Source organism: Pongo abelii, chromosome 8 (genome assembly GCF_028885655.2).
Source record: "Pongo abelii isolate AG06213 chromosome 8, NHGRI_mPonAbe1-v2.0_pri, whole genome shotgun sequence".
NCBI lineage: Eukaryota > Metazoa > Chordata > Mammalia > Primates > Hominidae > Pongo > Pongo abelii.
In genome coordinates, this window is record NC_071993.2 from 10,697,634 (window position 1) to 10,722,295 (window position 24,662).

Sequence of the window (24,662 nt, forward strand, 5' to 3'; positions counted from 1 at the left end):
CTTTTTCTCATCTAATTGCTCTAGCTAGGACTTCCAGTGCTGTGTTGAATAAAGTTGGTGAAAGTGGCCATCCTTGTCTTATTCCAGATCTTAAAGGAAAGGTTTTCAATTTTTCCCCATTCAGTAAGACATTAGCTGTAGGTAATAGTCTGTATTTTAGTTAGTGCTTAAATGTACTAAATAAAATACTATGGTAAATAATCTTAAAACCATACATTTTTTTCACAGATCATATCATTAATAATGCAAATTTTCATATCTTCATTTTTTTCAGTTTTTAAATTTTCATTTACTCATTCATTCATACAGAAAGTATTCATATGTCAAGTATTAACTGAGAACCTACCATGTCATTTTGCTAGGTGCAAATTCTCACTTCATAACAAAGTCTATCCTGTGCTAAGACTTTTGTCACTGGGCACATGTGACTGAGCTTATTAAATGCGGCTAGTCCGAACAGAGATGTGCTAAAATTATAAAATGTACACTGAATTTCCAAGACATAGCATACGAATAATATAAGATCTCATTAATAATTTTTATATTAATATTGAAGTGATTATATTTTAGATATATTACTTTAGAATTAATTTTAACTATTTCTTTTAAATGTTTTATGTGGCTACTAGAAGATTTAAAAATACATGTGTTGCTGGCATTTCTACTTTTCATTGAGGGCACAGAGTGGGCAAATTTAAATAACCACCTGTCTTATAACAAACTGTAGTAAGAGTCATAAAATTCAAATCTCCTTCCTTCATCAGTATTAAGCATGTCTGACCTATGTCACTGGTGATGTGAAGAATTTGATGTTTTCTCCAGAATCATAAAGTGTTGCAAAATAAAATGAGATTGGTAGCCATCTGGTTTTGAATCTCGTACTCACTAGCCATGTGACCACCATAGGCAAGTTATTAAAGTCTCTTAATCTTAATTTCCTCATTAGTTAAACATCCCACAGAATGTTACAAGGATTCTGGATAATCGATGTAAAGTGACTAGCACGGCATTTGACATATACTAGCTGTTCAAAACACCACCAAAGGTTTTGTTTTAATCGTGTATGTATGGGCACAGGTGGGTAAGATAGTGCTGATGTTGCTGTGAGTGTCACCATATTGACTTACGCACCAGCAGTGATCCTAATACATGGTAGAAGTAATACACTGAAACAGACAGAAGGAAGGACATTATTATTTGGAAAGGGCTTCCTTAACCCTTTGATAATTGTAAGTCATCTACATCTCCAGTGCATTTAAATGGCCTATCTGAGAATTGTAAGGTAGGATTCATAGCAAATAACAAGAAAATGAGCAAAGCCCAGTTCCCTTCACGCACATGTGGACTGCTGTGCACCGCCTGCTGCATTCTCCCCGTGTGACAATGGCCTCCACAACCTTAGCCATGATTTTTACTAAGCAGCTCTAGGAGTATAAAAATTTGCACTAAAATCATTATTGAATGCAAATTTACCATTTGATGAAGCTTTAGAAGTCCCTGATGACTCCCTGTACTTCTGTAGCATATGTGGCAAAGCTGACTGTGCAGGGCTTGAGGCTGGCTTACCAACCAATTAGTTTCAGTAAAAGAGGGAATTTGGAATGAAGGCTCAACGTCTCGAAATCCTCAATCTGGCTGAAATCTATTATGGCTCTGGGCAGGCTTCCCAAACACAGGTCAGCTTCCCAAGTATAGCTGCCCCTTAATAGTAGCCTATAGCCAACTCGAAAAGAGAACTTGACTCTGAATTCATTCTTTCTAAGGTGTGTACTCCTCCTCTTCCTTTTTCTTTCCCAAAAGGAAATACAGGTAAGCATAGATCAAATGCAGGCATACAAAAACATACATGCTTATTGTTCTTTGAAATGTGGACTGTAAGTTTTCATCTTGTGACAATATTATGGATGGCCCTTGAAATATAATGAACTATTACTAATAGATTACCTAACCATCTAATGTTTCCATTGGAAAATAAGTCCAGAATGTGACTTTAGTCCAGCTTTCTACCTGGTAGGATGAGGGATAATATTCTCAGACCCATCCTACCCTGTATTTGATTCACTCACCTGTTCCCTCCACTTGTAAGGATGTGGCAATCAGGGAGCACTTTTACACTGCTGGTGTGAATGCAAACTAGTACAGCCACTATGGAAAACAGTATGGAGATTCCTTAAAGAAATAAAAGTAGAACTACCATTTGATCCACCAATCTCACTACTGGGGTATCTACCCAGAGGGAAAAAAAAAGTCATTATTTGAAAAAGATACTTGTACACGCATGTTTATAGCAGCATAAGTCACGATTGCAAAATTGTGGAACCAACCCAAATGCCCATCAATCAATGAGTGGATAAAGAAACTCTGATATATATATATATATATATATATATATATATATATATATATATATATAATGGAATACTACTCAGCCATAAAAAGGAATGAATTAACAGCATTTTCAATGACCTGGATGAGATTAGATACTATTATTCTAAGGGAAGTAACTCAGGAATGGAAAACTAAACATTGTATGTTCTCACTGATATGTGGGAGCTAAGCTATGAGGATGCAAAGGCATAAGAATGATACAATGGACTTTGGAAACTTAGGGGGCAAGAGTGGGAGGGGGGTGACAGATAAAAGACATTAAATATGGTACAGGGTATACTGCTCAGGTAATGGGTGCACCAGGCTCTCACAAATATCCACTAAAGAACTTATGTAATCAAATACTACTGGTACCCCAATAACTTAAGGAAAAATAAACTTTTTAAAAATTTCCTCTTCTATTGAAAAAAAAAAAAAAGAATTTTTCAGCCTCTTCTCTGTCTACCAGACCCATGACTACTTGCCCTCCCCCCTTTCCAGCCACTCTCTGACCCAGCCCCAGGAGAAGACTAGTGGATATGACTGCTGAGCACTCCAGGACATTGACTGGGCTGGGCTTAAGCTCCCATGTGTTGGAAAGTACATAGTCATGCTCCATGTCCTTTCTTCCACTTCCTTCATTCAACAAATACGTGTTAAGTACTTCAGTAGCTGAGACAGCGCAGTAAACAAAATGGAACAAAATCCCTTTCTTCATGGCGTTTACATTTTAGTCCTGAGTGATCTTCAATAAACAAGAGAATTAAGACATTAAGTATTTCGGATTTTGATGAGTGCTAAGGAGAAAAATAAGGACGAGAAATGGAATGGGGAATTGTAGGTGTTATATTTTAAGGTAGGACAGATGGGGACAACATCACTGAGAAGGTGGCATTATGGCCACTCACCTCAGCCTCCCAAAGTGCTAGGATTAGAGGTGGGAGCCATTGTGCCCAGTCTCAATCCTCCCTTTCCTTCGTATACATCTGAGATCCTCCCACCCTACCCCTTGCCCGGGACCCTTCCTGGCTGGGTGTCTTCTAGGCAGGACAGTGGTGGCAGCAGCGTCAGTAGAGACAGAGAACAAGGGGTGAAATCTTTCTTTTTCCCCCAGGGCCTAGGTGCAGGTTCAGCCCCTCTGCTCCCACCTTCTCCTTGACTTCATTTCTTCATAAGACTGGCTAGAGAGTGATGCAATACCAGGATTAAATTCTGCAAGGAAAAGGTAAGCTTTGAGCTTCAATTCCATCACTTACCAGAGGGCTCCAACCCTACCAAGGTGACCAATCAACACTGCTGTTGGTTGCCTAGAATTCCCTTGAGAACTTCCCCCAGTGGAGAGGTTATTAGGACAAGACTTTAGAATTTCTGGATTTCCAGCCGTAATCACTCTAAAATAGCATGAAAACAACACACTCACCCTCTGCCATCACTTTTCTCTCCATCTCCATTAATCTCCTTGTGTAGATGGAGGGCAGATTCTCCACATAAAACTGTGAATTATGACTTCTGCAGACAGGCTGTGTTTCTGGCTCAATGAAGAGCCAAAGGGATAGTTATGCGCAATTAGCGATGAATAATCCTAATCGCTTATGTATATTGATCATTTACTACGATGTCTAAGAAATGTTTGTGTATTGTTGTATCAATCTTCCCAATCGTTCTACGGCATATGTGCTATAATTATCCACTTTTTAAATAGGATGAGAGTGAAGCATGAAGAGGTTAAGTAATTTGCAGAGAGTAGTGGCAGACCCAAGACTCTCTCCTGAGCAGCCCGGCTCCGGAGCATTCATGCTGTCCTTTCTAGCGACCTCACTGTGTTTCCCCTGGAAAACAGGAATGAGGGGACTTAGAAGGGAAGGTTCTCATTCCTGAAGTTACCCACACAAGCTTTGACCCGTCACAGTACCTACTGCATTTGTCCTTTCCCTCCTCTGTCTTCCGTTCCTCTTCCCATGCTTTCCCTTTTATTTCCTTTCACTTCCAGGTCAGATACGGGAGCCCACCTCCCTGCCCTCCACAGCCATATGCTCCATCCAGCCAAGGACTGTCTTTCTCAGGCTTGCCATGGGGCAGTAACTGTTTCTAAGGCAGCACAGAAACTTCAGGAAGTCTGAGGCATTTTTTTTTTTTTTTTTAAAGCTAGGAACAAAGATAAAGGGACAGAATACGAAGACCTAGTCCTCAGGTCCTTCCTCCTCCCCGCCTTCTTTTTTCTTTTATTAAAACCTCTGGAGAATGACATGGTTGCCACGTAAATGTTCAGGAAGTGGCTTCCATCCTAGCCCCGTGAATGCCGTAGGATCTCTGGAGGAGAGGGAAGAGTCAGATAGAAGTCTTGAAGCCATCGGGGGAAAAAGAAAGGCTCACCTTCCCAAATTTCAGCCTTTGTTCTCTGTCTCTACTGATGCCACTGCCACCACTGTCCTGCCTAGAAGACACCCAGCCAGGAAGGATCCTGAGCAAGGGGTAGGGTGGGAGGATCTCAGGTGTGTACGAAGGAAAGGGAGGATAGAGACTGGGCACAGTGGCTCCCACCTCTAATCCCAGCACTTTGGGAGGCTGAAGTGAGTGGATCACTTGAGATCAGGAGCTCAAAACCAGCCTGGCCAACATGGCAAAACCCCGTCTCTACTAAAACTACAAAAATTGGCCAGGCATGGTGGTGCGGGCCTGTAATCCCAGACTTGGAAGGCTGAGGCAGGAGAATCGCTTGAACCCAGGAGACGGAGGTTGTAGTGAGCCGAGATTGTGCCACTGCACTGCACTCCAGCCTGGGTGACATAGGGAAACTGTGTCTCAAAAAAAAAAAAAAAAAAAGGGGGCAGGGGAAGATAGAGATTCTAAGAAATTGCTGATGGCGGGGTGTGATTCCTGTACTCACTGATCATTTCTCATCACGCTTCAAATGGAAGAAACCTGAGGCTGTGTGTTTTGTGAAGGTCCATTCTATGTAATGTGTTTTCTGTGGACCTGCAGAAACACAAAGAGCAAAACGGGGCCTCACCTGCAGGGATCTCACCATCTAGATAAGCCTCAGAATAAAGTGCCTTAAAAATAGTTAACACTCACATTTGTTGAGATTTGTGAGAGGTGAATTGAGAAGTGTTGATTTAAGTGTAATATATCAAAGTGACACTTGGTTCAACAGGCAAGAGTGTGGCTCAAAGTTTAGGGCTTGATGCTATGCATCTTTGGTGTTTGTTTTCTCATTAAAAAGTGCAAGTAGAAGTACAACGTGTTAGGTTATTTTATTTGCATAAAAAAAAAATAACTTCCTCTCTCCCATCCTTTGCTCCCTACCTTTTGCCTCCAATGCCTCTGTGTGAAGTGTAAACCACTTCCAACACTTCCAAGCAAGTTAAACTTGAAGACCTGCTTAGGTTCTCAGGCTCATTACCAAGGATTTAAAACCTCTCTATTCATTCGATGACAATGGTTTCCATGGCAATTACCGCAACACATGACATCCCCTGCAGCTCAGCTCAGAAATGCACCAGCTCAGAAAAGCGGAAATGGCGACACATCAACACATTTGCCAGGAAAAGCTGGGTGGAGTCCTTACTGGGACTTGGCATAAATAATTAATTAATATTTTTTAAAAAGCAAACATTTTGATTTCTTGGTGCACAATTGATTTTTCTCCTCTTTTTATTTCATCCCATCACACCTGTGAAGATACGTTTTACAGCAAATTGCTGGAATTGTGACTATGTAAAAGTGACCAGGGACAAAGACAAAAGTGTTGATGACCATTTTCATCACCTCTTTGCCCCTTTCATCTGTTTCTGACTCATTACACCTTGCCCTTTCCTCTTCTAAGACCAGTACGTCTTGTTAATAGAATACACACACACACACACACACACACACTCACTTTCTCCACGAAGAAAGGCAGCCAAGTGCCAAAATGCAAACCCAGGCTTGGGTTCCACAGTGCTCTAAACAATCTGCCCTTCCTACCTCCAGCAAGAAAAACAAATGGAAGGCACACTTAAACTACCTCCACAAGAAATCACTAGTCAAATAAATACACAAATAAAAAGATTCCCTGTTAATAAGCAACCTACAATGTGCCAGGTGCTGTGGTAAGAGCTCTGCATAAATCATTTCATTATGACTCCATGAGATCAGGATTTTCATCTTTGTACAAATGAAGAAATGCATGCTCAGAGAAAGAAAAGTTTCCAGGATTATACAGCCGAATGTGTCAGAAATGGAATTTTTAACCCAAATTGGCCTGGCTCCAGAGCCCATGTTCTTTAATTAATTGATAAAGGGGCTTATTTTCTCACTCAGGTTCGAGAGAAGGTAGAGTGAGGAGAGGCATTCAGTCAAGTGGCCCAGGCTATTATCTGAGCACTTGAAGTCCCTGTACACTGGCTGGGACAACACTGAACAAGTCCTTTGCAGCCTTTTCTCCTTAATTTTTCCAGAAAATGTTAAGAGCAATGTTGACCTGCTTTCCTAGTTATGTAACAAGTGACTGAAATAATAAGTCAGTTCTGAAATGCCAGCCCGTGATGATGGCTCTCATAAACCCACAGGGATAGACCCCTGCAAAGGGGAGGTAGAGAAGAAACATGCAGAATAAAAATGCTTTCAAATGAATAGGAAGAGGGGCTTCCTCAAAAGAGAATGACTGGAATCTCTCATTATCCTTAATCTATCTAGCCCTAAGCAGATGTGTTGGATGAGCAATGCAGCTCCTTATTCTAACTTTTGTAAGACCTGGCTCTAGAGGGTCAAAAGGCCACCATAATAAAACTCTCTGGGTCATTCCTGGATGCTTCTGGTGTAAGAATATATAAGACCTTGGAAGACTTTGTGTGTTCATTAATTTCTCTGCAAGGAAGAATTTTGGACTTACAGACTTCCTTTTAATAAGCACGGTAATGCAAATATCTGTTATCTTCAGCCTGAGAGCCTATTTGTGTAATCATTAAATAAGGAGCTACATTAGCTTCATATTAAGGTAATAGCTATGCTTATCTAATTTTGCATTTACTTTATTTAGGCTCAGTCCTTAATGATGTATGATACCTTTAATTAAGGGTCAGCAATTAATGAGGAAGTGGAGGTTACTGTACTTGACTTTATGCTTTAGTTAGCAGAAATTAAACATGCTTCTAACTTTGCATCATTTTCTCCTTTTCTTGCACTTGAGAAGCTATGTAAAACAGAACTTTGGAAATTACTTGGAACTCTACCCCAACCCATTCTAACCTATATGTGTATTTAATGTGGCAAGCTGCTATCCAACACGTGAGGACACAAAACAGAGCCATGCATGGTCTTTACCATCAAGGAACTAGGAGTCTAGGGATAAGCATATTAGGTTTTAATAGATGTCATTTTAAAAGAAGGCTCCAGGGAAAATGTGAACCATAATCTCTCTAGATGGGATCAAACTGAGGTCCAAGGACCTCAGCACTTTGCAGGGCTTCCCATTCACTTACACAGCAAACATGCAGGAAAAAAAAAAATAGTGTCCCAGTTGCCAGTGATTGTGCTGCTCTAGGTTCTTGCAAGGACCTTCCACAATAGCACAACAGAAAGGCACTTAGAGATTTTAACTTTGAGAAAAAGAAGATGAAACAGCCACCTTTTATAAACCCTCAGGTTGCCATCTTTTGTTCACAACACATGTAAATAGATTAGAGCTGAATTCTATGTTGAGTCCAAAAGACTTTAGATTTTTCAAGGCTATTGTGATGTTATCAAAACACTGCTAGAGATTGTTTTGGCTTCTTGAAAATAAGTAACTATCCTAGAATGAGCCTCTTCCACCAATCTCTACTTAAATTTTTGTATTTACTCAGATTATACAAGCTATAGCCAAACAGCATGCATGGCATTTGGCTTTTAGAGGCACACATATTTACCTCCACATATGCATAAATATACATATTTAAGTATTGGTCACATCTGCCGCGAAGATAAAAGTGAAGTGGACGGTTATGCAGAAAAGGACAGTGTTCATTTAAGAAAAGACAGTCTGAATAAAATAAGAGAAAATTTCCAGATAGACTTCTTCTAAATAATAGATACAAATAGATTCAATGACTAAACATTTCCTCTATTGTTAAGTCAGTTTTAATGGTAGAGACACTGAAGAAGGAATAGAAATAAAGGGAGTTTATTTTAAAATTAGAGAATCATGTTACACTTCCAACAAACCGACCAGGAAAAGTGCATCGACTTTAAAATTGAAGTAGAGGTTAGTTTGAATCCTATGTTGCCATTTATAGATCAATTAAATTTCAGCAAGTGTCACAGGTTGGGTTCCCTGGGGAAGCTAGCTCTAAACTAGAGATTCAAGTATAGGAGGTTTATCTGGGAGTGCTCTTGGGATCAATACCCAAGGGAAAGGCAGGGAAGAAAGGCAGAGAAACAGAATGGGGCGGGAAAATAAGCCAAGCTTTTATGCGTCAACAGAGGCTTCAGCAGGCTACTAGGAGCTCTTAAGGTGGGGTGACCCTTCAGAATCAGCCTGAGATGAGGCAAAGGGGTTCAGGCCTGTATATCTCCTACATTGATACCAAAACCCCAGAAAATGCTCAGGTGTCGATGCCTGAATCTTGACAAGTAATTAGCAATCCCCTACACTGATCTTTCACTGGATGGAGGCCTCCCCAGGAAGGGGCCGTGATTTTGGGTGATGTGGCCCCCTTGAGCGGAGATACTTTCAAAAAAGTCTACCTTCTGGCAGGACTCCCAGCAGCTGGGGAAATAAATCCTGGAGAGCAGATCTAGGCAGCATACCACAGGGTCTAAAACAGCATTTTGGATTCCTTCATTCATTCATTCAACAGTTATTTACAAAACTCCTATAATCCATGATTAGGGCTCCCAGTGATTAAGCAATGAACAAAGCTGACCACATCCTTACCCTCCTGGAACTCTCACTCTGGGGAATAAGGTAGAGGGTATACACAGAAGAAAAAAACAAAATAATTACAGGGTATAAGTACTATAAAGCAAAGAGTGATAAGATAGGAATTAAAAGGAGGCAAGCCTGCTTTAAATAGAGTCCTTTCAAGTAGAAAGGATTAAAGAATAAATGAAGAAGTTGAGAGAATGAGAGCAAACAATCCATTTGAAAGCATGGGATGGTAACTGCAGGAGGACAAGATTCCAAAAAGATACTTGATATGAGTGTAAGATTATTTACAAAGCAGATGATTAGAGAGGAAGGGGAGGATGAGTCAGGAGAAAAAAAAAAGTAAGTGAAGAAGAAAGGTCCCAGATCAGGGATCAGCAAATTACTGCCTGCAATTGGAGGCAGCATCTGTTTTGTAAATGAGGTTTACAAAAGCATAACCTCTTGGTTGCTTATCGCCTATGGCTACTTTCATGCCACATCTGCAGACTTGAGTCGTTGTGACAAAGAGTCTAACATTTTTTGTTACTATCTGGACCTTTACAAAAAGAGTTTGCTCACCCTTCGTTTAGAGGAGCCAAGATATAATGGAATCTGGTGCAGATCTGAAGTTGACTTTGCCTACAGCAATACTGGTACCCTTCATGGATGTAACAGGAAGGCAAGCAAAGAAGATCTGCACAGAGGCAGGGGGATTTGTGAATGTGATGATAGAGAAAGAAAGGAGTTTCATTTTGTTGGCTTTTATTTTCTTAGTGACAAATGTGAGTGAGGAGGAGGGTTAGGGAGGGTTTAAAAAGAGGGGAAAGGTTTTGAAGTTCTCAATTTGGAGAAAGAAAAGCTGATTTACTAGGGAAGTATAGTGGAATTGAAAGAGGTGGTCTCGAGTACCTATTGGAGCCTATGGCCATAAATCTGAACTACACTCAATTTAAAGAAGGGACTACTAGTTACAATATTGTAATAAATTTATGCTTTCATGCCATTCCTTCTCCGCCAACCTGTAGCAAGGAGAAATAAAATAGAAAAAAGGCTAGATTGATCTTAGAAAGAAGATATCACCATCATTTACTTGAAACAGAGCAGAAAACTATGGCAGTGGAAGAAAGGGGGCTGCTAATTACTGGTCAAAAATCAGGCATTGATGACTGAGAATTTTCTGGGATTTGGTGAGTTTATCAGTCCGTTTTCCTGCTGCTGATAAAGACATACCTGAGATTGGGTAATTTATAAAGAAAAAGAGGTTTAATGGACTCACAGTTCTTTCTGGCTGGGGAGGCCTCACAATCATGGGGGAAGGCAAGGGAAGGACAAAGTCATGTCTAATCTGGCAGGAGGCAAAGAGAGAAAATGAGAACCAAGAGAAAGGGATTTTCCCTTATTAAACCATCAGATCTCATGAGACTTACTCACTACCACGAGAAAAGTATGGAGGAAACTGTCCTCATAATTTAATTATCTCCAACTGGGTCCCTCCCACAACACATAGGAATTATGGGAGCTACAATTCAAGATGAGATTTGGGTGGAGACACAGCCAAACCTTATCAGTAAAGGATAAAACATATTTTATTCCAGGCTCATTTGTGAAGCCAGGGTTAAGATGTGTGTATCAGTTGGGTTGTGCAGAAGAAACAAAAAGCACCCTATACATTTTAAAGAGAGAGGAATTCAATGCAAAGAATCAGTACTTGCAGAAATCATTGGGAGGATTGAAGCAGCAGTTTCCAGGTGGACTTCTTGGAATGACTCCTGAAACACCATGAACTAGACGCTGGGGAGTCAAAACTTCAGTGACTTTGGGAGCTGCGCTGTCTTAGCTGATAGAAGCTGCCACGGTCATGGCAAACTCTGGACATCAGGAGAATGTTCACCAGAAACTGATTCAGGAGAACTATGACCTTGCTACCCAGCAGAGACAAACAGAATCTTCAGAAAGATTGCCTCTGTCTTACTTGCTCCCAAATCTAGCATGGATGTACCTCATTGGCAGAATGTAAATTATAACTGAAAAAGAGTGCATTGGCTTCCCAGCCTCTCTAGATAACAGGAAGAAGAAAAGGTAGTTGAGAAACCAATCTAGTGCCTCCCACATTGAGGTGTCACAACATGAGGCAGTTGCTCACCTGAGACCTGAGGTCTTGCATATAGGGAGCTGTGGGTCTATGGAGGCGTTGAGGGGAGCAGAGCAGCAATGCCTCAGGGTGAGAAGCCAAGTCAAACCCATCTCCTGAATCAGTCAATGGCCTGAAGAGCCCTGAAGCACAATTGTAAGATGTGGTTCCACATTGTGCATCCCAGGAGCAGGCTGGAGGCAAGGAATGAGTTGAGATTAACCAAAAGCAAGTGAGAGACAGAGAAAACAGAAAACCTCAGCTCAAGATCAACCTAACAACCAATATTTATTCTCAAGAAGCTAGCATCTAAGTCAACAAGCAAAACACAATTTCACTCCAGGTGAAAGGAATTTTATATAAATGTTTAGGATGTTCAAAGAGATAAATGAAAGAATAATATCAATTTTAAAAGATTACTAAAATATAAAGAAAAAGGCTAAAATGGGTCGATATGAAAGAGACCCACTTAGAAATCTAGTAATTAAAACTAAATTACTAAAATTTAAAATATCTGTATATAAAGAAATATGTATATATTTGTCACAGTATAAGATGCCACAATATAAGAGTAGCATAGTTAGGGACAGAATTAATAAGTGGGAAGATAGTACTGAGAAATTTACCTGGAACATTGCGAAAGACATTAAAAGCATGAATGAGAAGTTAGGAGATGTGGAAGATAGCTCAAGAAGCTTCAGCATATGTCTAAAGAGAGTTTCAGAAGAAGAGCATGTAGGAAATGGTGGGAAAACAGTATTTGAAGACATATTTCTGAGATTTTTGCAGGAAAAAAAAAAGATGAGTAGTTTTTTTGAGGTTGAAAGTGTGCTCTGAATACTAAGCTGGTTAAATAAAATCAAAGCTTCACTGAAATGGTTGTAATTAAATAAAAGTACATCAAGGTTAATATTAAAATCTTAAGAGCTTCTAGAGAGAAAAGAAAGGTGACTTGAAAGAAACAGACAATTACATAACCATCGGCCTTTTCATTAGCCATAATTTAATACTTTCAGAAGCAAATGGCAGGCCAGCATCAGAGGACTGAAAAAAACATAAAAAAATGCGAGAATTAGATTGACTGGAATTTTGCAAAATGACAGAAAAGCAAAATATTCAGACAGTTGAAGACATTAGAGCATTTACCACCCACAGACATTTACTAAATCTATTAGCAAATAACGTACTCCAGTCAGTAAAAAGCAGACACATTTGGCTGGTTGGCTGGCCTGGGAAGGCACTGCAAGAAAGATATTGATTAAAATAGTAAATATTATGGACTGTTGACAGTAATAAAATAATGAAGTGCATCCAATTGCCCAAATTATATAATATTTCTCCAGAACCTACAGATATTTAACTGCTGAAGTATTGGCAAATAGGCTTTCACCACACGAATTCAAGAGCAGAAGAGAAAGTCAAGTTTGGTGACAGTTTGTACCAAGCAGTAATAATAAAAGCGACCATGGGTTGTAAATTGAGTTATGAAGAAAGTGAAGGCATCTGAGCTGTTGTTAATAATGCAAAAATCACTGGGAGGGTACACGGGGTATCATTAGGAGGTCTTAATGAGATCAAGGAAAGGTCGCTATCAGGATGCTTGTAAGGCTGAGTCGGACAGCAGATTCTTGCAGTAGATTTCAGGGGTATCTAATGGAGTGACCGTGGGTCATGAGATAAGCCAGAGTGTAAAAGTTTAGAAGTGAAGTATAGGCATGGACAGAATTCTATCATTTCTCAAGATGAGATGAGAGTAGGAATGGAGGAGAGGACAGAGGGTCTGGAAGCCAAGACTTTAATAAATAAAGAGAGAGAGGACACTGTCCATCAGTGACAGCAATAAGAGGAGAGGGAGGCAGAACAGGCTGATGGGATTCACCTCAGTGGGGCAGAGCATCTTGTAAGAATGTGGCCGTGGCCGTGGAGAATAGCTTTAGAAAGTGTAATGTTCTGTTTTACACCTAATTAATGGCAACACGTATGGTATTAGTCCCTGAGAGAGAGTCTGGGCCCATGACCTGCACTGCAGAATGGTTCTTTAAGGAGTCCCATTTGCAAGGTTTAAATTAAATATAAAAGGAATTCAGATTTTTTTATCATTAAGAGCAGTATATTTTCTATTGAGGTCCCTTGTTCTTTCTGGATATCTCTGTATTAAATCTTCTGACTTAATCTCAGGATTCGTGAAACAGTTTTTATTTGTTTTTTTTTTCTTTTTTTTAATTTTTCTTTTTATTTTAAGTTCGGGGGCATGTGTACAGGAGATGCAGGTTTGTTACATAGGTAAACATGTGCCATGGTGGTTTGCTGCACCTATCAACCCATCACCTTGGTATTAAACCAGCATGCATTAGCTATTTTCCCTAATGCTCTCCCCCGCCACCCCACCTCCCCTGAGAAGCCCTAATGTGTGTTGTTCCCCTCCCTGTGTCTATGTGTTCTCATTGTTCAGCTCCCACTTATAAGTGAGAACATGTGGTGTTTGGTTTTCTGTTCCTGCATTAGTTTAATGAGGATAATGCCTTCCAGTTCCATCTGTGTCCCTGCAAAGAACATGATCTCATTCCTTTTTATGGCTGCATAATATTCCATTGTGTATATGTACCATATTTTCTTTATCCAGTCTATCATCGATGGGCATTTGGGTTGTTTCCATGTCTTTTCTTTTGTGAATAGTGCTGCAATGAACATACATGTACGTGTATCTTTGTAATAGAATGATTTATATTCTTTTGGGTATATACCTGGTAATGGGATTGCTGGGTCAAATGGTATTTCTGGTTTTAGATCTTTGAGGAATCGCCACACCATCTGCCACAATGGTTGCACTAAGTTACATTCCCACCAGCAGTGTAAAAGCATTCCTATTTCCCCACAGCCTTTGCCAGGATCTGTTGTTTCTTGACTTTTTAATAATTGCCATTCTGACTGGTGTAGCTCACTGTGGTTTTGATTTGAATTTCTCTAATAATCAGTGTTGTTGAGCTTTTTATAATGTGTTTGTTGGCTGCATGAATGTCTTTTGAGAAGTGTAGGTTCATGTCCTTTGCCCACTTTCTAATGGGGTTATTTGTTTTTATTTCTTGTAACTTTGTTTAAGTTCCTTGTAGATTCTGGATATTAAACCTTTGTCAGATGGATAGATTGTAAAAGTTTTCTCCCACTCTGCTGGTTGCCTGTTCACTCAGGATAGTTTCTTTGGCTGTGCTGAAGCTCTTTAATTAGCTCCCGTTTGTCAATTTTTGCTTTTGTTGCAATCGTTTTGGTGATTTCATCATGAAATCTTTGCCCTTATAGAAGAGTTTTTATACCTTCACTGCACTGACTTTCAATTCTGTTGTGTGTCCAAGGGTTCAGTGGGACTATATGTTTTTCTTTGGGGTGGTAATCTGTACCAAAGAGATGCAGAATTCTTTTTCTCAAGAAGTTTCCAGTTCAATGAAATAAGAGCAGGAAATAGATCTTGTGAGTACATGTACTTACATTTTTATTGTTTTTATTGATTACAAATAAAATACGCAAACATCTTACATCTTACATCTATTTTTCTGTAAATTAAAATCTGTAAATAAAGCTCAGATTAAATGAGAAATAGAATATTTTATTTGATCGTTTCAACACAGTCAAGTGTTTCAGCTTTTATATGATTAAAAATGGTCAATCAAAAATATTCACTGAGATCCTCACACATTTAAGGTGAGATTTCAGTGTCACAGGTGATGCAAAGAAGTATAAGACCAAGCCCCTACTTTCCAGAATTTTTATTTGCATATTTTTATTTATATATTATTCTGTGAAAGCCAATAAGTATTAAATGCCAAAGAGAAGTATTCTTCTGGTTTAAAAAAAAAATTGTTCTGCATGTTCACAGTCGAGAAGGATCAATTTGATCTGATCTAGTCAGAGAGGACCTCAGAAATTTTGTATTTTAAAGAGAAGTTGGGAAGTTAAAAATGGCCTGAATACAAATTTGGGACTCAGAAGACATATTTCATAGAATCCACTCTCTTAAATAAAGGAGGGTTATATGGGAATCATGGAAAATAAAGATTAGATGGTAAAGAACTTTGAAAGCCGAGGACATTATCCCACAGGCACTGCAGACCAGTAGAAGGCTTTTGAGCAGGTAAATGATATAGTGAAGGCAGTAGGACTGTCATCAGTAGGACCAACTGATGACAAAGTCGAAGAAGGATTGTGCAAGAAGCACACTGAAGACATGATATTCTGCTAGTGGGGGCCATGCAGTGCTGGGCAGGAAGAGATAATTGCCTACTCCACCGGTTAAGGAAAAAAGCGAAGAATAAAAAGCTAAATGAGAAACGTGTTATGATCCACCAACCAACTTGTTACTAATGATTAGTGGTGAGCTGGCAACAAGGGATAAATTTTAATTCAAAGAGGTTTAACAACAGTTCCATTTAATTTTAAAAAGTATGGGTCTTCTCATGAAAATAGTGGCAAACAGGAAAGAAAGCTGTTTTCGTTCAAAATAAGTATTCTTGTATTTGTGAAGTATAATATGTACAAACAACCCAAACATTGTAGCTGGCAGTATGTATGTTAATGTTTTTTGTTTTTTTGTTTTTGTTTTTGAGATGGAGTTTTGCTCTTGTCACCCAGGCTGCAGTGCAGTGGCATGATCTTGACTCACTGCAACCTCTGCCTCCTGGGTTCAAGCGATTCTTCTGCCTCAGCCTCCCGACTAGCTAGGATTACAGATGCCCGCCACCATGCCCGGCTAATTTTTTTTTTTTTTTTTTTTTTTTTTAGTAGAGATGGGATTTCACCATGTTGGCCAGGCTGGTCTTGAACTCCTGACCTCAGGTGATCTACCCACCTTGGCTTCCGAAAGTGCTGGCATTACAGGCATGAGCCACCACACCTGACCTATGTTAATGTTTTAATTCAAGCAAATGACTTTTTATTTAGTTGTTATTATTAAAAATGCTAAGTATACCTAATAACTTCAAGAAAAATAACCCAGCCTTCACAATGTAATAATAAATGTAAGCACAATTGATCACCATCCTATACATATGGTGTTTCACTAAGCCTGTTTCTTCTAATAATAGCAACCAAAACATGAATGAAAGAACACAAAAGAACACATTACTTATTAACCCATTCTTGAAGGGTGTTAGATGTAGAATAAGGTCTAACTCATGGAAGGAGCCTGAGCTAATCCATGCTTTGCATTTAGGTAATGCCCGTTTTCCTTTATCAACCAAAGTTGTCCTTTGTCAATTGACGTTTTATATAAAGTACTCACAAAACTTGCTCTATGTTGGACGTTTATTCTCCTAGAAATGTAAGAAATGTTCATTTGCAAAATACCTAATCCAGACAGGTTTTTCTTTTGTTTAGTGTGTTTTATGCAACATGTCAGGGTTTGAGTTTTTTGTTTTCCCAATTCATAACCTTTTCCACCACCACGTAAAAAGACGACTCTCTCACCGTGTGGTTTCTCTGTCTGACCTAACATCAAATACGTGCAGTCTGTTCCAAGAATTGAAAGCTTAGCTTCCCTCTGGCTACTGAGGTCATAAGTTTAAATTTTTAGGTCAACACATCCAATTAAAACAGGTTTGGTGCAGAATAGACGATAAAAGCTAGAAGTGTTACAAAGAACAAGATATTCACTCAAGTAACATATAAATTAGGAGAAAAATTGAAATTTACTATTGATTCATGCTCAGAGTGTTGGACACTCTAAGTGAAATTCAACAACTGAAAAAAACATTTTTCAAGATCACATTAGAGGAATCCTTGACCCCTGGCAATGTCCTGAATCATGAGCAGACATTATCTCTGGATTTGGAGAAGTAAATCATATCAAAGTAGATTTTAAATCAAATCAAAGTAGACATTTTAGCAGTCTCATGGACTAACATAAAAGGTTTTGCATTCAGAATCTTTCACAGAAGCTGTAAAGCAGAACATTTCAGGCATCTGGGTGCTGCTTTATCTGGCTGGGCCTTTAGCCCCAGATCTTTTCTGTTTCTCGCATGGCCAGAACTGCAAGAGTTCTCCCTCATCCCTCTAGGGAGCTAGAGACCAAACTGGGGGGCTACGGGTATAAAAGAAGTTAAAGGACTAAGGGTCAAAGAACTGCGAAGAGCTGAGAGCTTCCTACCCATTACCCCTGTCTAAAGTTAGTAGTTAATATGAAATAAAAGTCTGCCTAGATTAATTTTGGAGTCCTTTTTTTTTAATAAGATGCAGCCCATTGAGCATAAATACTAGCTTTCTCAGGTACATATTTTGACATTTGATGAGCTCATGAAAGAAGAAATCAACCCCAGAGAAGGCTTGCAATGCTTCTAACATTAGTTAATATAGGAAGACTTCCCAGAGGATAGGTAAAGAAAGAGGAGTCTACTTTAACTTGCATTGAGAACCCGATGGTGCCACAACAATAAGTCTACTTTTGTGCAATTGCCTTAATTTTTCTGGGATGACTTGTGTATTCCCACCATTGTACCTTTACCCATGCTATTTCTCTTATTTCAAATATCCATTAACCACCTCTCAACCAAACTATAAAACCCAGGCCCTTCACCTCCTTCCGGGTGCTTTCTCTGCCTCCCCCAATTCTATCCACTCTGATCTTCTCTCATTCTTCATCCACTTCCCATTCACTTGTACAGTGTGTGGTACATTATCCAGAGTAACTGGCATAAAGTAAATAAACTAACATTGGAGTTACTCTTACCAGTGTGACGTTTAATTGTGTTGTACTGGAAATATGGTGCTCCTGAGGCCTATGTGAGTGAGAAATTTGCTTTCATTTAGGAAACCAAAGAGGAAGAGGCTATTCTACCCCCAGAGGGGTTTACATATTCACTCCCATTACCTCAGCAAGAAGGAAAACACTAATCACACAAAGGGGAATGCAGCCATCAAAACAGTGGGCTCAGAGCACAGCAGAGAAACTGACAGGCAGAATTTGTATCTTGAGAAAGTCCATAAGCAAAGACTAAGATAGAAGCAAGAAGCAAACTGCATTGTGCCCAGAGTAAATGATGAGAAAATCTCAGGACACACAGAAATAAATCTAGACTGGACAAGAGCTGTTGACAGAGCCTCCATGGCCATGGGTTATTTGTTCCTTAGTAGGGAGGAATCAAAGGTTGATAAAGCACTTGATCACCTCTTTAATTCCTGACAGGACTGAAAATTTGTATGTTCCTATTGTGGAATTTGGGTCCAGTTGTTCTCAACAAATCTTTTATTATTATTATTATTATTATTATTATTATTATACTTTAAGTTTTAGGGTACATGTGCACAACATGCAGGTTTGTTACATATGTATACATGTGCCATTAACTCATCATTTAGCATTAGGTATATCTCCTAATGCTATCCCTCCCCCCTCCCCCCACCCCACAACAGTCCCCGGTGTGTGATGTTCCGCTTCCTGTGTCCATGTGTTCTCATTGTTCAATTCCCACCTATGACTGAGAACGTGTGATGTTTGGTTTTTTGTCCTTGCGATAGTTTGCTGAGAGTGATGGTTTCCAGCTTCATCCGTGTCCCTACAAAGGACAGGAACTCATCATTTTTTATGGCCGCATAGTATTCCATGGTGTATATGTGCCACATTTTCTTAATCCAGTCTATCATTGTTGGACATTTGGGTTGGTTCCAAGTCTTTGCTATTGTGAATAGTGCCGCAATAAACATACGTGTGCATGTATCCTTATAGCAGGATGATTTATAATCCTTTGGGTATATACCCAGTAATGGGATGGCTGGGTCAAATGGTATTTCTAGTTCTAGATCCCTGAGGAATTGCCACACTGACTTCCACAATGGTTGAACTAGTTTACAGTCCCACCAACAGTGTAAAAGTGTTCCTATTTCTCCACATCCTCTCCAGCGTCTGTTGTTTTCCTGACTTTTTAATGATCGCCATTCTAACTGGTGTGAGATGGTATCTCATTGTGGTTTTGATTTGCATTTCTCTGATGGCCAGTGATGATGAGCATTTTTTCATGTGTTTTTTGGCTGCATAAATGTCTTCTTTTGAGAAGTGTCTGTTCATATCCATCGCCCACTTTATTGGGGTTGTTTGTTTTTTTCTTGTAAATTTGTTTGAGTTCATTGTAGATCCTGGATATTAGCCCTTTCTCAGATGAGTAGGTTACAAAAATTTTCTCCCATTCTGTAGGTTGCCTGTTCACTCTGATGGTGGTTTCTTTTGCTGTGCAGAAGCTTTTTAGTTTAATTAGATCCCATTTGTCAGTTTTGGCTTTTGTTGCCATTGCTTTTGGTGTTTTAGACATGAAGTCCTTGCCCATGCCTATGTCCTGAATGGTATTGCCTAGGTTTTCTTCTAGGGTTTTTACGGTTTTCGGTCTAACTTTTAATTCTTTAATCCATCTTGAATTAATTTTTGTATATCAGCTTTCATGAGGTCCTCAGTTATCATATATCAGAAGAATAATCTAAAGGGAGAACATATTGGTATACTGATTTCCAAAGTGGGAAAAGGACCATGCAAGCACACCCCAGCCCCAAAATCTAATTATCTTACCCAAACCTGCATTTCTCAGGATATTCTACTTTCATTACATTGGCGCTTTTCAACAGGATGACTTAGTTGCTTGTGTTTCATGGGTGGATTCAGTCCTTCCATGGGTCCACACCCTCTCCAGGCATTCACATCTTGACGTTAATTCTTCCTATAAGAGCTAAGACTAATTTCCTTTTGCACCAATCATCCCAGTGCTTGATATGCTTTAGGTTGTTGATGCTAATATTAGCTTTCACATCTATTAGCTGCTTAGCTCATGCATGTTGGGACTCTTCAACTACATCATAATCTCCTGATCTAAGACATAGGAACTCTATTTCCTGCTTTTGAAATCTTCCAAAGCCTGATAGTTCTCTACACATAGTGTCTGTTTTTGTTTAGTAACAAAACATGTTTTTGTTCTCTACACAGGAACATGTTTTTGTTTAATTAATGATTGAAGAAAAAAGGGTATAAAAGAACAAGTAAGTGCTGTAAAGGAATAACAAGTTCCTTTCAAGTTCTGATTTCTTGGAATTTCCAAATGGAGACATAGTAAAATTCAAATCCCAATGAACTGCTTCAGGGGAGTGTTATGGATTTGCATCTTGGGGTTTAAGAAGGCTGAAAATGCAGGATTGACGTTCATAGAGAAACATGTATGTATGAGCATCTTACTATCTTTAGGTGGTCTTCATTGTACTCATTGCCTTTCTCCAGGGGATGGAGGCTCTGTGATAAATAGGAACTGGATGCCTCACTTTGGCTTGGTCTGGGTAGTTCCTCAAGGATTAATATAGGTTGTTAACTCATTGTTTAAGACACATTTCTCACTGAGTAGCATTTGTTATTGGCCTTAGACCCTCAGGCTGTTATATACCATTGGAGTTAGGATGTAGATAGATACAGATGTATAAATATGTATTTGTGGCCTAAAATAAAGTCTTCCCTCCACCTCGAAAATACAGCAAGAGGATAAACATAGACGGTCCCATAATAGAGGCAATGTTACCCCAGAATAGTAAGAATATTCATCTTTTGGTGCCATATTGTTATCTTCAAAATACATTGAAGAAATGTTTAATCTCCTCTAGGAAATATTAACTATCTGATATTATGGAATACATAAAATTCCAAATATCTGAGAAAGAAACAAAATTGTTTTTTGAGTAGGAGCTGCACAGTAAAAATAAATACACACACACACACACACACACACACACACACACGCACACACTCCCACACTCCCAAAACAGAAGGAGGTATGGATGTAATAGTTTATAAATAGAATGCTGCTGGGGAAAAAATGAGATTTGACTTACAGGAACCAATAACAAAGAGTGTGAGATCTGGAATGATGTGGGAATTCAAGAACACATCAAAAAGATTACCATAAGTTATCTTCTCCTTCTACACAGTAATAATAGTGATGATGTAAGGAAAATGTATTTAAAGAAAGTTTTTCCCTTAAAATAATATATTACAAAATATGTTTTCATATGAACACTAAAATGAGACCATGAGTTGGAAAGGTCAAACCATTCAAAAAGCTTATAATCACTCTTGGATTAATCAAGATGGGGGCAACCTTCTAAAGTACAACCTTTAGAAGAAAAGAGAAACTAGGGCAGGGGATCTATTGTCTCCCCCAATTCGTAAGTGCACTTTGAAAGAGAGAGTTTATTAAACTTTGCTATTAATCTCTTAACGATGCTGGCATCTAGAATTGTTCACTGAAAAGAAGACTCCAGATTCTATTTCTTCCACAGATTGACCTAGGAATGACTATAAGAAATCCTTTTTTTACTCTTCTAAGCTCACAACCTGTTCCTGTTTGCACCCTTAAATGATAGTATGGTTTACCAAGACCACTGGGCTAAGCGTTCTGACCCAGCACTAACCAACTGTGTGAACTTCGGCAAGCTCCTTAATTTTTCTGGGCCTCAGTTTCTTCATATTTAAAACGGAATGATTGAAACCCACAATTTTTAAAGTTCCTGGCAGTTCTTTAATTATGATTTTAGGAAACTAATACATGACATAGATTATGAAACATTAGAGAAAATAGAATCTAGATCATTGTATTTCCACTTCAAGCTTTCTCCTCTAGGCAGTTCTGTCTCCTGAGAATCAGAGAAAAGGGAATAAAAGTGGCTTAACAAACTGTATTACATTGGATCAATAAATATCTACTGTATGATTGAGTCAGTGGGTGAATTGATCTCTTAGTGACTGTGAAAACCCTAAAGAAGCTAATAGAATTATCTGAAAATATAGTGTGAGTGGTAAGGAATGATTTACATTTATAAATTTCTCTTTCTTGTCCATGAAAAGTTTACAATTATAGAAAAATAGATCTATTTGGATCACAATTCCACTCTGTAGTCATTATTGCCTATATGTCAGAGATAATGTGTTTTTGTGTTTTAAATGTTGGTGAATTGCACATATTTGGAATCTCCTGAAAAAGATAGGATGTCAGTGTTTGCACATAATAATTGTGAAATATATGTGTTGTTTACAAGCTAACAAATGAGTAGTATTCACAACTGAACAAAAGATGTGGCCCTATTCATTCAATTTGCTACTAGTTGCTCCCCAGATATTAGTTTAAGTATGACCTTTAGCTATAATTTCTATATTTAATTTTAGAAATAGCTGATTGTTTGAGTCAAGGAGCAATCTATTAAAGCTAAGTTGAAAACTGCTGATTTTGATCCATTTTGCTGTCAAGAGGGTATCTTTATGGGGAAGTCCAGAGTGCTAGAACTTGGACTGACCATTGCAAATAGGAGATGACAGTCCAAATGAGAGATGAAGAGAACGCTCTGGCAGGGTGGAGATTGTGTCAGTAGTACTCAGGAAAGCTGACACACCAACACAGGTAACAGAAAAACAGCACACTGTCTCCCTCTCACATTCAGGCAAACCAGGGTAGTCACATGAGGCTCCAACAAGAAGGAGGATTGAGCAGGACACAAACTAACCCAGAGACTCATTCTACAAAGCCAGCTCCAAATTATTTTGAAAATCAAATAACTAATGTGATGATTTGGTAACCATTAAGATATCCACAAATACTTACATTAAGGTTAAAAGGTTCACATAGGCCAGGCATGGTGGTTCCCGCCTGTAATCCCAGCACTTTGGGAGGCCAAGGTGGGCTAATCACGAGGTCAGGTGTTTGAGAACAGCCTGGCCAACATGGTAAAACCCCATGTCTACTAAAAATACAAAAATTAGCTGGGCATGGTGGTGGGTGCCTGTAATCCCAGCTATTCAGGAAGCTGAGGCAAGAGAATTGCTTGAACCCAGGAGGCGCAGGTTGCAGTGAGCTGAGATGGTGCCACTGCACTCCAGTCTGGGCAACAGAGCAAGACTCCATCTAAAAAAAAAAGGGTAGGGGGTCACATATCCACATATCCTGTCTAGCCGGAGCAAGATTTCCAAGATGTCCTTGTTCCTGTGAAAATTTGTCTGACTGTATGTAATCTCACTAAGGACCTTTTCCTATCATACTTCCTATCCACTTGACCGAATTTTCCTGTATACTGGCCCACACTTGTGAATCCCTGCTCAGGGGATATTTTAACTGGTTTATGTCACTATTTCTATAGCAAGCCCCTCACAACATTTTAAATGTTCTTTTTCAAAATTTAAATACATTGATGAAATCCATTGTTACATACCTTTTGGATATTGGTCCTTGGTGATGACCTCATATTCCTATCTACCTGGGATATCAGAAAGGCTAATGCCTGAGATAGTTTTCTGAGATTATATTTTTTCATAGAAATATATAAGTTAAGAATAAGAAGGGAACTTAGCGATTACAGAGTCAAGGCTTCTCACTTTATAATTGAACAAGTGGTTCATTATCTAGATTTTTTATTTTTACCAACCACCTCTCCCAATCCTTTCCAATTCCAGTTAACAACCTTGTTATTGCATGTAATGTGTAATTTCCTCAGTCCTGCATATTCTTTCTTAGACTTTCAAGCAATCAATAAGCATTGTTGAATACTCTCCATATTCTCTGAGCTATACTAGCTGGTCTAGGGAGCTGCTTTTATGTCATGGTGTTTTTCCCTAAAAGCATAAACATATGATAAAAATAAGGTAAAATCAAGGGAAGAATTGGAGTTCCCAGGTCATGACCTTCTTCTGTATTCTGCCAGTCTCTGCCTTCAATGAAAAAAGTGGTAAAAATCTCAAATTTGCATTAATACAAATACTGTATAGAATTTAGAAAGAAAGAAGTGATGGTTTCTTTCTATTCAAGGGCAGTCAACTCACATCTGGAATAAAACATTCAGTCTTGGACTTCTCAATTTAAGAGGAGTGGGACAAGCTGGAATCTGTGAACAATTTCAAGACCACATAGCATAAAGAAAGATGGAAGAAATAGTATAGACTTAAACCTAAAGAAGAAAGACATAGGGGATAATGAAAGCAGTCTTCAAATATTCGAAGGCCTTGCAGTGCAACTGTGTGAAAGAGGATTATGATTGATATGTAACAGTTTGTCTCCAGAATCACCAAACCAAGGGTACCAATGAGGTCCCATCAATACCTGGAATTTATTTATCTGCTCTTCCCCACTTTTATCACTGCAGGATTTGACAGTTTATCAGGTTTATCCTTGTTTATGTCTGTGTGTCCTCAGGGCATTTTCTAGTTACTCATGATTTATCCCTCACATTTTTTTCTGTTCTCACCTACATTGTCCATGAGCCCCATGGGGAAAGTAATTCAGGCTTACCTGTGCTGTTGTC